We start from the raw sequence: 11,878 nt of genomic DNA on the forward strand, positions 1-11,878 counted from the left end.
TAGAAACATATCTTTGCTCTTGATATTTTTGATTAATTTGATGCTTACTCTTATGAAGCAGCGAAATACCTATGGTTTGGTACATAATGAATTGTCCGTCTTTTTTGCCAGACAGACGAAGTGGTTCTACAATCAATACTCCTATTCTCCTTTCTCAGAAAAGAGGTATTATTCGCATTATAAAAAGTAAAAGATTTCTTCGTTTTGATAGTTATTTACTTAATTGGTGGACAGGAACATACTCTGGGTCAAAATCATGGGGAGGTACTTCTTAATAATTTCTACCAACTTAAAGCCCCAATTCGAATTATTTTTCTATAACAAAAATATCCTATATGGATAATTTTCAGAATCTCCATTACTAATCCTTTGTGTGTCTTGGTCTTCCTAACCATCCACTCGTTTTTTTTAATCTTTCATTAAGATAATATATCTATGCTATAGTAATAGTATAGAAAAAAACCATACAATTGATCTTTTAAACCCGCTTCAAGCCATGATGACTAATCAGCAAATCTCGGGGTAAACAGCCTTGACTGCTTATGTTTACTTTCACTTAATTCTTGTACGTAGGAAATGAGATTTCATTCTTTTAACATCAAATTTTTAAGCCGTTTTATTTCACTCATATAACTATCTGGTTTAATTCATCAATCCAATGATGAATAAAAAATCGATATTCAAACCGTTTGACTTTCTTGTTAGAAAGAAAAGAAATGGGGGAATTTTTATGTCTCACCGAATCACACGTAGAGATATTGATAATACACATAGAGTTAATGGTATTTCATAACTAATTGATTGAGCAGCAGCCCTTAATCCACCTAAAGAGGAATATTTATTATTTGATCCATATCCTGACATAAGCAATCCAACGGGAGGAAGACTTGAAATGGCGATCCATAAAAAAACACCAATACTAAGATCAGCTAGAATAAAGTGATAGCTAAAAGGAATTATTGAATAACTTATTAAAATGGATATGACTGCTATGGATGGACCAATACTGAATAAACGAGTATCTCCTCTAGATGGAAGAATATTTTCTTTGAAAAGTAGTTTTGTACCATCGGCTAAAGCTTGAAGAATTCCCAAAGGCCCCGCATATTCGGGTCCAATACGTTGCTGTATCCCTGCGGATATTTCTCTTTCTAACCAAACAATTACTAAAACACCCAGTGTGATTCCTAATACAAGAATGAAAATAGGGACAAGCATCCATATGATCCCATAAACTTCTTTTAAGGCTTCCAATATGGAAAAAGAATGTGTAGCTTCTATTTCTATTATATCAATTATCATTTCAACGATCAACTTCTCCCATAATGATATCTATACTACCTAGTATCGTCATAATATCAGCCAATTTCATTCTTTTAACTAACTGCGGAAGAATTTGCAAGTTGATAAACCCCGGCGGTCGGATTTTCCATCTCCAAGGAAAAACACTCTGATCTCCGATCAGAAAAATTCCCAATTCTCCTTTTAGTGCTTCGACTCTTACATAAAGTTCTTGCTTGGATAATTTAAAAGTGGGAGAAGGTTTTTTACTAATAAATCGATATTCAAAATCATTCCATTCAGGGTCTTTTATTTATCAAAGCGTCGGCTTTCTAAATTCTCATAGGGCCCCCCTGGAATTCCTTCAAAGGCTTGTTGGATTATTTTTATGGATTCTCTCATTTCACCGATTCGTACTAAATAACGAGCTAATGAATCACCTTCGTTTTGTCATTGAATCTCCTAATCAAATTCGTCATAACACTCATAACGATCAACTTTACGAAGATCCCATTGTATTCCCGAAGCTCGTAGCATTGGCCCCGATAAACCCCAATTTAGTGCTTCTTCTCCACCAATAATACCTACGCCTTCAACTCGTTCTAAAAAAATAGGATTTCGTGTAATAAGCTTTTGATATTCAGCAACCCCAGTTAAAAAATAATCGCAAAAATCCAAACATTTATCTACCCAGCCATAAGGTAGATCAGCAGCAACTCCTCCAATACGAAAATAATTATGCATCATGCGCATACCGGTAGCAGCTTCAAATAGGTCATATATTAATTCTCGTTCTCAAAAAATATAGAAAAAGGGGGTCTGTGCTCCAATATCTGCCATAAAAGGACCAAGCCATAACAAATGGGAAGCGATACGACTCAACTCCAGCATAATAGCTCTAATATAGCTAGCCCTTTTAGGTACTTGAATATTGCCTAGCTGTTCGGGTCCATTTACGGTTATTGCTTCTGTAAACATGGTAGCTAAATAATCCCAACTACGTAAGGCAAATATTGTATAATTGTTCGATTTTCCGTAATTTTCTCCATTCCTCTATGTAAATAACCTAATATAGGTTCACAGTCAATAACATCTTCACCGTCGAGAGTAACGATCAGTCGAAGAACACCATGCATTGATGGGTGGTGAGGCCCCATATTCACTATCATAAGGTCGTTTCTTGGAATTGGTGTAATCATAAGTTTTTACCGAGTCAGTCTTCCATGCATTTCTGAAAGTAAAAAGAAGTTCATTCCCATTTAAATGACTAAGCTCATCAAAAAGTATCATGCTTCAAATTAACGTCTATTTATTTCTCGAATATCCAACTCATCAATTAATTCTTTATAGCGTCCTCTACTTCTTTTTTGACAAATAGGCTAGTAGTCGTTGACGTTTTCCCAAAATTTTGCGCAAACCTCTCTGAGATGAAAAGTATTTTTTGTGCAATTCCAAATGTGAAGTAAGTCTCCTTATCTTAGTGGTGAAACTGAATACTTGAAATACCTCATGGACATAGGATGAAATAGTATGTCCCGACCGCAAAAAATCAAACCCGCAGATACGAATCTTCTTGTGATGTGGTAATATGCCAAAAAAATGGCCACTTGTTCTTCAATATACACAAACCGCTTGTCACGAAGAGTACCCAGCTATCAGAACAACGCACATAGCCTACCAAATGCATTCCGGTCCATCCTAAGATAGACCAGGTAGTCCGTGTCCGTAACACCAACCAATCTATTCATGTCGCTGTCTTGTTTATGCACTATGTCGTTGGTGTTGTACGGTAGTACAGGTTGAGATCTGTTCCTTTTATTGTGTTGATCCAATCGTTTGAGGATCAGGTATACGATACATAGTCGAGCTACATGATAATTTTATATAATCTCCTCTATCATATGCAACACAGTTTTTTAATTAGGAGTAAATAAAATTACTGTGTCAAACAAATTAAATATATGAAGATACCAAACCAAATCTTTCATAATGATATGTATTGGCAGCATAAACTTGAAACTAAAATAAGTATGGACAAAAACATATCTGCATGGAAGGTGGATATCACAATTGTTCACAATCTTCAATAACACAATCTTTTTCATCACATCAATTTGAAACCATTCCAACATTGTATATTGTTTGATATTGCTAAGAAAAGATTACCAAATTAAAACAAAAACTTATCAATTTTTTGTCAAAAAGAATGAATTTTGACGCTTTCAAATGAGATGGCTTGTTGAACCCAATCGAATAAAGAAGAAGATTTTGAAAACCATAATTGAGTAACCCAGATTGCCAATTAATCGACAAAAAATGTTCTTCCGATGCTGTGGAAAATATTAGGGCTTTTGTACTCAATTAATGCAGCGAAAATCCAATCTCTGAATACTAACCTTCTCTCCACGCTGAAGTCAATGTGGGGTTCCGATGTACCTTCTTCAAAAAACTATTGTGGTTGTCGGTAGTTTTTAAAATAGCTTGAGGTTGAAGGAGGCAAAAATGGTGATATGTACACACAAATATGATAAATGGATATAGGGGTAAAAAAAGAGTTATTTTGGTATATTATGTAAGGTATAAATAAAAAAATGAGAAAAAGATATGCTATCTCTCAATTTTGTGTAGATACGCTCACTACAGAATTGTGCATTTATGGAGCGGGCCAGTGCACAAAACTTGGCCTTTTAGAAAAGGTAAATATTGAACCAAACATATGAAAACATTAGATATCAGCCGCTAACTATGCTTATCTGACGAACCAAACCACTCATAAATGTTAATGTATGTTATACAAGTTCTTGTATTGCTAGTTTTAGTAGAGCCATTATGTTTTTGTTTTTTGGTGAACGTAGCATATGCATTGTCCTCATCATATTGGAGAAGGTCCAAGGTCCCAAACATTAATCTAACTCATAACACTTTCATCTTCTTTTGTTTGTCACCATTTTTGTTGTTTCATTTCTTGGTTGGTTATTTTTGGGTTTATTGAAATATTTGTCATGGATGTGTTTATGTTTCTTAAATCCACAAGATTCATATTAGTGGTCAACTAGGTTCATTGGACACCAACCTCAACCGAAGCAATACATGGAGTCTAAACTAATCCAACAGTCCGGCGGAGAGTTTAGAACATGGGTGATGGTCCATCGAGTTCGCATATTTTCAACTCGATGGTCCATAGGAATTATCTGTAAAGAGGAATTTTCGCAGATTTCTTTCCTTTTATGACTCAATCTCTTCTCAACTATAAATAGAGCCATAGGATTTTGGTTCAAACACCATTTGAGAGTTTTAGTATCGATCAAGCAAAGCAATGAAATGATTCATGGAAGACTAGAAGTGCATAATTCTCCACGAGAATTTGTCTAGCTAGCTTTATGTTAACCATATTTTTTCTTGTTTTTGATATACTTTAATTGTCTATGAGTAGCCAGCCTCTTATGATTCTAGGATTTGAGAATAGTTGGTTATGATATTTTCCTGATTATTTATCCAATATTTAGATCTAGTTTTACTTTAATAACTCATGTTCCTAATGTTTTTAATTATCTGATCTATAATTGAATGTTCTGTTGTATTTTACAAGACTCTCGAGAGGTGAGTATCAATACTTAATATAGGACACAAAATATAAAATAACCAAGGATGTTTGAAACTAAGCATGACACCAATAGATCATAAGAACTCTTACGAGTTACATGCTCTTGGTTCGAAATTGTACCCAATGTGCAATCCACTATCTAAATGTTGAGGCTTCTTTTTATAGTGTGTCTACTTAGCGCTCCAAGTGATATCTAAAATCTAATGTGGCATAATTTCCTCGTTCAAGCCTCTTAGGCTAGAGGTTGGCCAGCCGACACTCTAATATTTTTCTCTTTGTTCCTCTTATTTCACATTTTCCTTGATCTTCTCCCCTTTAGACCTGTCAACTTTAAGACATAAAAAATGCACATTTTTGTGCTGATTTGTCAATTTTAGAGCTTATCTCTAGCACAACTATTACAAAAAGGAAATAATATAATCGGTCTATCAGTAAGCTTTCCCCGACTAGACCTATTGTTGGTTTGTTTTATTGTTTTCATTATAATTTATATCTTCATTCAGCTTTGTGTTTTTTTTTTACCTTTAATAGTTAGAGTAACGTATGTACGATAATTTTTTTTCTTTATTTCTAACAAAAAGCACAAAGAAGAATCCCTAATTCAGGCATCTTCCATCATAATCTACCATGTTGCAAGTCTCCTTATTGACCCAAAGTCGAAATATCTTAACTTCCCACCACAATCTACCATGTTGCAAGGTCTCCTTCTTAAACACTTAGCCGAAATATCTTATCCATGGATCCAGCATTGATAACAACTCTTACCCAACAACCAAGATCCTTTATGGCTAAAATAATAACTCAAAACATGAAAGAAGAACAAAGCTAAACTTATGGGATTTTGTGTACGAAATACTATTAAGGCGTAGCAAACCTCTTGCAGTTCGAGGAAGCATAAAAACAAAAATATATTTTGTGGGATTTATACTATGGACATATCCAAATTGGGCTCAACTTAATTGAATTAGGCATCTGGCCCAAATGTTATGTGATGGCCCAAACCCTTTGTGACTCATTACTTACCGAAGGCTTCATCGATGGCCGCCACATGTGCACTCCACCCGAATCATGCTCCTTGGTCGTTGAATGCAGTCTATGCTTGTTGTGTGAGTGTAAAGTGGGCGACGGTTCACTCCCACTTAATTATTCACTCATACTCTTTCTCTCGTGATAAGGATTTCTACTTCTCTCGCTTCTCTCTAGAACTCTTTCTCTCTCTCTTGTAACCATCTCCGGTCATCTCTTGCGGCCGTTCCTTCTCTCCTATTTGTGAGTTTGAACAGAGTAATCTCTAGCTGAAGCAACCTCCAGGTTGTTTTGCTTGTTCCGACGCCTGGTTGAACTTTTGTGTTCGACCTGGTAAGTTGGATAGAGAAATAAATTCCACGATCGAACTACCAAACTAGATAATCCATTAAATTAAGTTCTATTTATTTATTTTATTCAAAAAGCTAGGACTTTGTAATTCTTATAGATTTAATATATTGGAATTCCATCCAATAAAACAGAAGATTTATCCATTATGAATTTTAATTCCAAGGTATTCTTATATTCTTTAATTTAATTTTTTGATCTAATTAAGAGCTACGGAATTTCTCTTTCGAAGGGAAGTAGACTACTTAAGAATTCAACATTTCATTTATGTTGAAATTAAATATGAGATTTCTTCGGTCCTTTTGGTGAGATACAAGAAATCCTTGTGTTCTTGAGATGTGCGAATTCATCGTGAGTGTGGTGACATCCAGTGTTGAGAAGGTTGTAGTGTGCGATAATCGGTGAAACCCTAGGGTTTCTAGTTCAGGCTATCGTACGGTGTTTATCTTGTGATGTCGGATGAGATTGAGGAGGTTCTTAGTGTCACGACCGCACTTTGCTAAGGATAGCGAAAGCGGGTAAATCGCGACTAATGGGGGATTAAAGGAGCGGGGAAAGAAAGGGGGAAAGAACTTGTGAATATGCTCGAAGGCCAAGTCGAACATTTCATAGATTAGAAGCCAAATGTACCATCTCATGGTCTTAGAACTAGAATGAATATTACATCGATAAATCAGAGTTCGAAGGTGAGATTCTAAGATGTCTCACTTCACAAAAGAGCAGCGGAATAAGTCCATACTAGACGACTTCGTGTATGAAGACACGAATCGTGAGAGATCCACTTGATTATTTAGTAGCATCGACTCCGATCATATCTCCATCCTCTTGACGTTCAACCTGCACATTTATAAATACATGCGGGGTTGAGTACAGGAGTACTCAGTGGACACATGCCGAAAACAAAACATACAATATATAGTTGTCATCCATCCACAGTATCGCACGGGGGTTTTTCTTAAAAGGCCCGAGCATACTAAATTCTCTGTGATCTTAAAAGTTCGATTGATCAATCTAAGTTCTTTTGGATCCTCGCCTTATCTGATAATCGTGTACCGTGAAGGTGGCCACCTTCAGCGGACACATAGCCGGCCAACAGCTGATGGCTCACGGCTCTCGTGCACATTATTCCGAACAGGATTTGCGGTCCTATTGGGAACCGAATTCTTTAAACTCGGGCTGGCATCGCCAAAACCCACGGGCTACAACCCCAACAGATAGGCCTCAAAACAAACATTTTATGGCATGACAACAACTTTAAAACAATCACTGCTTCATTCTGAGAAAATGATTTTTCATAACTTCAAAAGTATTTGCTTTATATCCACACTATAGTGCTGGATATTAAAAGAAAGCCCACCTGTTGTTCTTGAATTACTAATGGTTTACTTAGTGTGCAGGTGATATAAGTTGGACAACTTGGTCTTCAGTCGGTGAAGACTTAAGTGCAGTTAGTGTTCCAGTTGTATCTTGTATCGGTAATCGTTTATTCATTTTGTATCTTGGTTTGTTGTTTTAAGAGATTGATCATCTCCCAATTTAATACAAAAGAGGTCTTGGTAAATAGTGAATTCGGAGGGATCTGATCCCTACATATTCGATTGAAAGACATGAAGACGCTTAATGTGTCTTGTACATGAACACGCTTGTTTCGCCAAGAAATCTGCGACGACATTCACCTCCCAGTATATATGCTCCACCTTATATACATATGTATCCATAATTTTATTAATCCGCACAACTCATCATAGTTCCTCTATAGGAGCACAAATGTACATTTTTACAATCCAAACGCTCGTATCTTCTTGGCTTCTTCGGTAATACTTTATATCTATTATGATAGACATACTCAAAAATGGTGTAGAATTTAAGTTTAATATAAGAGTAAAGGACAAAATTGGTCCTAAACATATAGCCAGAATACCAATTTCGTCAAAAACATTAACTTTTTGAAATCAGGTTCTAAACATTTGATTCGTTGTCGAAGTGGTCCTTTTAATTCGGTTCCGTCAAAAACTAACGGTGAGCGCCCAATTAATAAATTTTTTTAACTTAATTAATATACTAATGCATAATTAATTAAACAAAATTAGATAATTTTTTTTTAAAATGTTAAGAAATTTCAAAATCGACTCTTTCTCTCTCTTCTTCCTTCTCTTCCAACTCTCCTTCATTCTTCCCAAATTGGACTCTCTCTCTTCTTCTCTCCGGCGCTCAGCGTCTCGCGTCTTTCTTTCTCTATGCACACTCCTCCACAACTCGCCGTCATCGTGCATTTCTCTGCATTGCTGCTGTTCGAGATCAAAACCGTCGTCGTCCACCATTGTTGTCGCCATCAACCCCCATTTTTTTTGGTCCTCATCTCTCTCTCTCTTCTCGGCGGTCCGACGTTGTTATCTCTACGCTGACGCCGATGCTATTGCCAGAAGATGGTTTCGCTCCTTTGCCTGCTCGTCAACGAGCAGTATTGCTGCTCACGACCTCATCTTGCCTCGGTCCAACCCATTGTCATCCTCTCTCCGTCTCCCAGCTCCACCATCAACGCCCTCTCTTCTCTCCCTCCTTCTCAATCAATCTTACCCAAATTCATATTTTTTATCTAATCAATTTCTGGAACCTTAACCGTCAGCCGCTGCTCAACAATTCAATCTCTCTCCCCTTTAAATTTCTGTCCCGGTGCTGCCTTATGTGTAGAGATGTGTGTGGTTGATTATTGGCGAGTTGAGGAGATGGACTTTGTGGGAGGTTTTGACTTTTCTCCAAATCCAAACCTATTTGAATTTCTGGCATTGGAAGTAGTTGTTGATCTCCTCGCCACGCTCCATTGTGATATTCATGTGTTTTTCCTTTACGGGGCTTGTTGATCTTGAGGCAGCAGGTGATGGGGCTAATTTGGGGAGCCGAGATAGGAGGTTTAATCTTGCCCTGAAATTTGTGATGTTTGGCCGATTATGTTGATGGAATTTGTTGTTGGTTGAATTATTTGGTCATTCTAATGTACTGTGGTGATTGTGTTTTGATTATGCCATCCCCAATTTATTGTTGGTCGTTGTTGTGCTGATGGGGTTGCTTTGTGGTGCTTATATTATGTGTAATAGCCACCCCTTTATGTGGTATGGAGGCTTTTCACACTGCCCTATGATGAAATTTTTCTGAGGTGCTTTCATGATGGTGAATTGTTGATATACTTGCTAGAATTTGATGTTGGTTGCTGCTGTGCTTGTAACAGCCCGGATTTCTAGGGTATAATAAATATGACGACTGCTACTAAGGCGGACTTAAAAGCAATTAAGACATAGGCTAGGGTTTCATTTAAAGAGATTTGACTAAGGTATTAAACGAACTATCAAAGCAATAAGTCAACGGTTTAATCAAGAAAATCAATGAAGAATAGATATCATAAACTATGATCAAAAGTGAAGGGTTTGACATAAATCCAACAAAACACAATATGTCTCAATCTTCTAATTCAAAAAGAATAAATCAAATCAACCCAAAAGATAATAGGTTTCAAAATTTAGCGGAAGCAACCAAGAGAAAGTGGAGCCATGTATGACGACACAACTATACTTGAAGTTCAAATTATCCATCTTATTCAATTCAATTCTGCTCAACACCGCCGACCGCCCGTCGCCGCTCAACCTGCACATAGGGAAAACACATGCAGGGCTGAGTATTTTAAACATACTCAGTGAACTCATGCCAAAACTTTTTAATAGTTATGCCACCCTTACCATAGTGAACTCGAGTTTTTGCATTTATTTAAAGAATATCATCGAGTATCACAAAATAATTCATGGACTGGCCAGTCAAACAATACCTCCCATTTTCTCATCAATCAACAATATCATGGTGCGACGAAGTGTGGCCACACTTTCGCCCACGAGACCGGCCGACTAGCAAGGACGGCTCCCGATCTCCCGTGTACACTAGCCTGATAGGGTTTGCGGCCCTACTCAGACCCGAATTCGTTTACATAGCCCTATAGCCTAATGGAGCGCACTCACAATCTAGGCATCAGGCACACACAATATCCAAAACAATCACAAGCATGGCATAACAGTTTAATCCACCCTTATTTCTCCACTTTCATAAATTTGCAACATAAAAGAGTTTAAGAATAAAGCCCACCTTGATTCCTAGATCACGAGTATGTTCTTCTTCTTGCTATCACTCCGTGAGCACGAGTTAACACCTTTAATTTATGTTTATCACAAGTAAGTCTCAATCATTGATCAAAATCATGCATGTTCCACGTTTCCCTTTTTCCCATCGATTAGTTTTAATATCACCGTTCAAAATCAAAGTACGATTATCATATCGCTTTTATTCGCACAACAACTCCAGATTTATCATCAAATCGTGTCACGCATGAGTGTTTTTCACACAACACATGCACACACACAACACACATACCGAGGCATGCACACATACACACACACAGTCACACACACACATACGGTTTCACACACACACTCCTATGCATCCCAATTTCATCAATTATTTCCCCTTTCACTCATTCTAAAAGCATGAGGACTCAAGAACACCGATTAATCGGTAGATGAAGAAAGATTAATATAGAAAATACCTTTTTCGATAGAACGAACGGTAGAACAAAGTAATAGTCTTGATTCTTTAAAGATTCTTGAATTTCAACTTCAATTCTTCTCCAAAAATGAAGAAATAATGGAGAAAAGTAGAAGAAAATTTGAGAGAGAGTGGGAGAGAGAGATCGACGAGAGTGAAAGAGTGAGGGGCGGTTTTGGTGTGCTAGGGTTAGGGTTCTCCTCTTATATTTATAGAGTGCAAGATATAATCTCATAATTAAATAAATAGAAGATTTGGAAGAGATATGATGGTTGTAGTTGGCAAAATTTTGGAGAGAAAAATAGGGGAATTCGAATTTTTAGGCTATTTATTTAGCCTATCGTTTAATTTGAATATTTCACAGAGTAGGATAAAATATCACGGAGCAGAATAAAAATAATATTTCTCCCAAAAATAGTAGAAAGTGGCGTGATTTTCAATTCCCTCCACAAGGAATCAATTAAAATCCTAATTTAATTAGGATATGACAAGATATGCTAGGATATTTGAATTTATTTATGGAAGAGAATAAATAAGGGATCAAATAATATAATAATAAAATCTCTTCTCCCCTAAAGTAGGAGATTTCGAAATCTCCATGAAATAATGTGGGGTTCGAAAATTTCATGAAATAAATAGGAATATTCGGACTCTGGATTTAATTTGGATAATTATCCCAATCAATAATTAAATCCAAGAAAAATAGTTCTTTCCAACAATTAGGAGGATCGAAAATTCCAATTAAATAAATAATACTCTTATTAAATTCTCACTCATCCCTTAGGAAAATATTCCACCAAAATATTATTTCACCCCGCCTCAGATTATAATCGCATAATCGCATCACAAAATCCACCATTCTAATTTCACCTCCACGTCACCTTTTCAACGACTTTGACCATTCCACGGCCACGTCATATTTTTCCACAATATTGACTATTCAATAGCCACGTCACATATTCAACAAGTTTGACTATTCAACTCCATCTCAACTCCAAATCGCAATTAGGTCACAAAGAATAATGCAATAAATCA

This window comes from Salvia hispanica, chromosome 1 (genome assembly GCF_023119035.1).
Source record: "Salvia hispanica cultivar TCC Black 2014 chromosome 1, UniMelb_Shisp_WGS_1.0, whole genome shotgun sequence".
NCBI lineage: Eukaryota > Viridiplantae > Streptophyta > Magnoliopsida > Lamiales > Lamiaceae > Salvia > Salvia hispanica.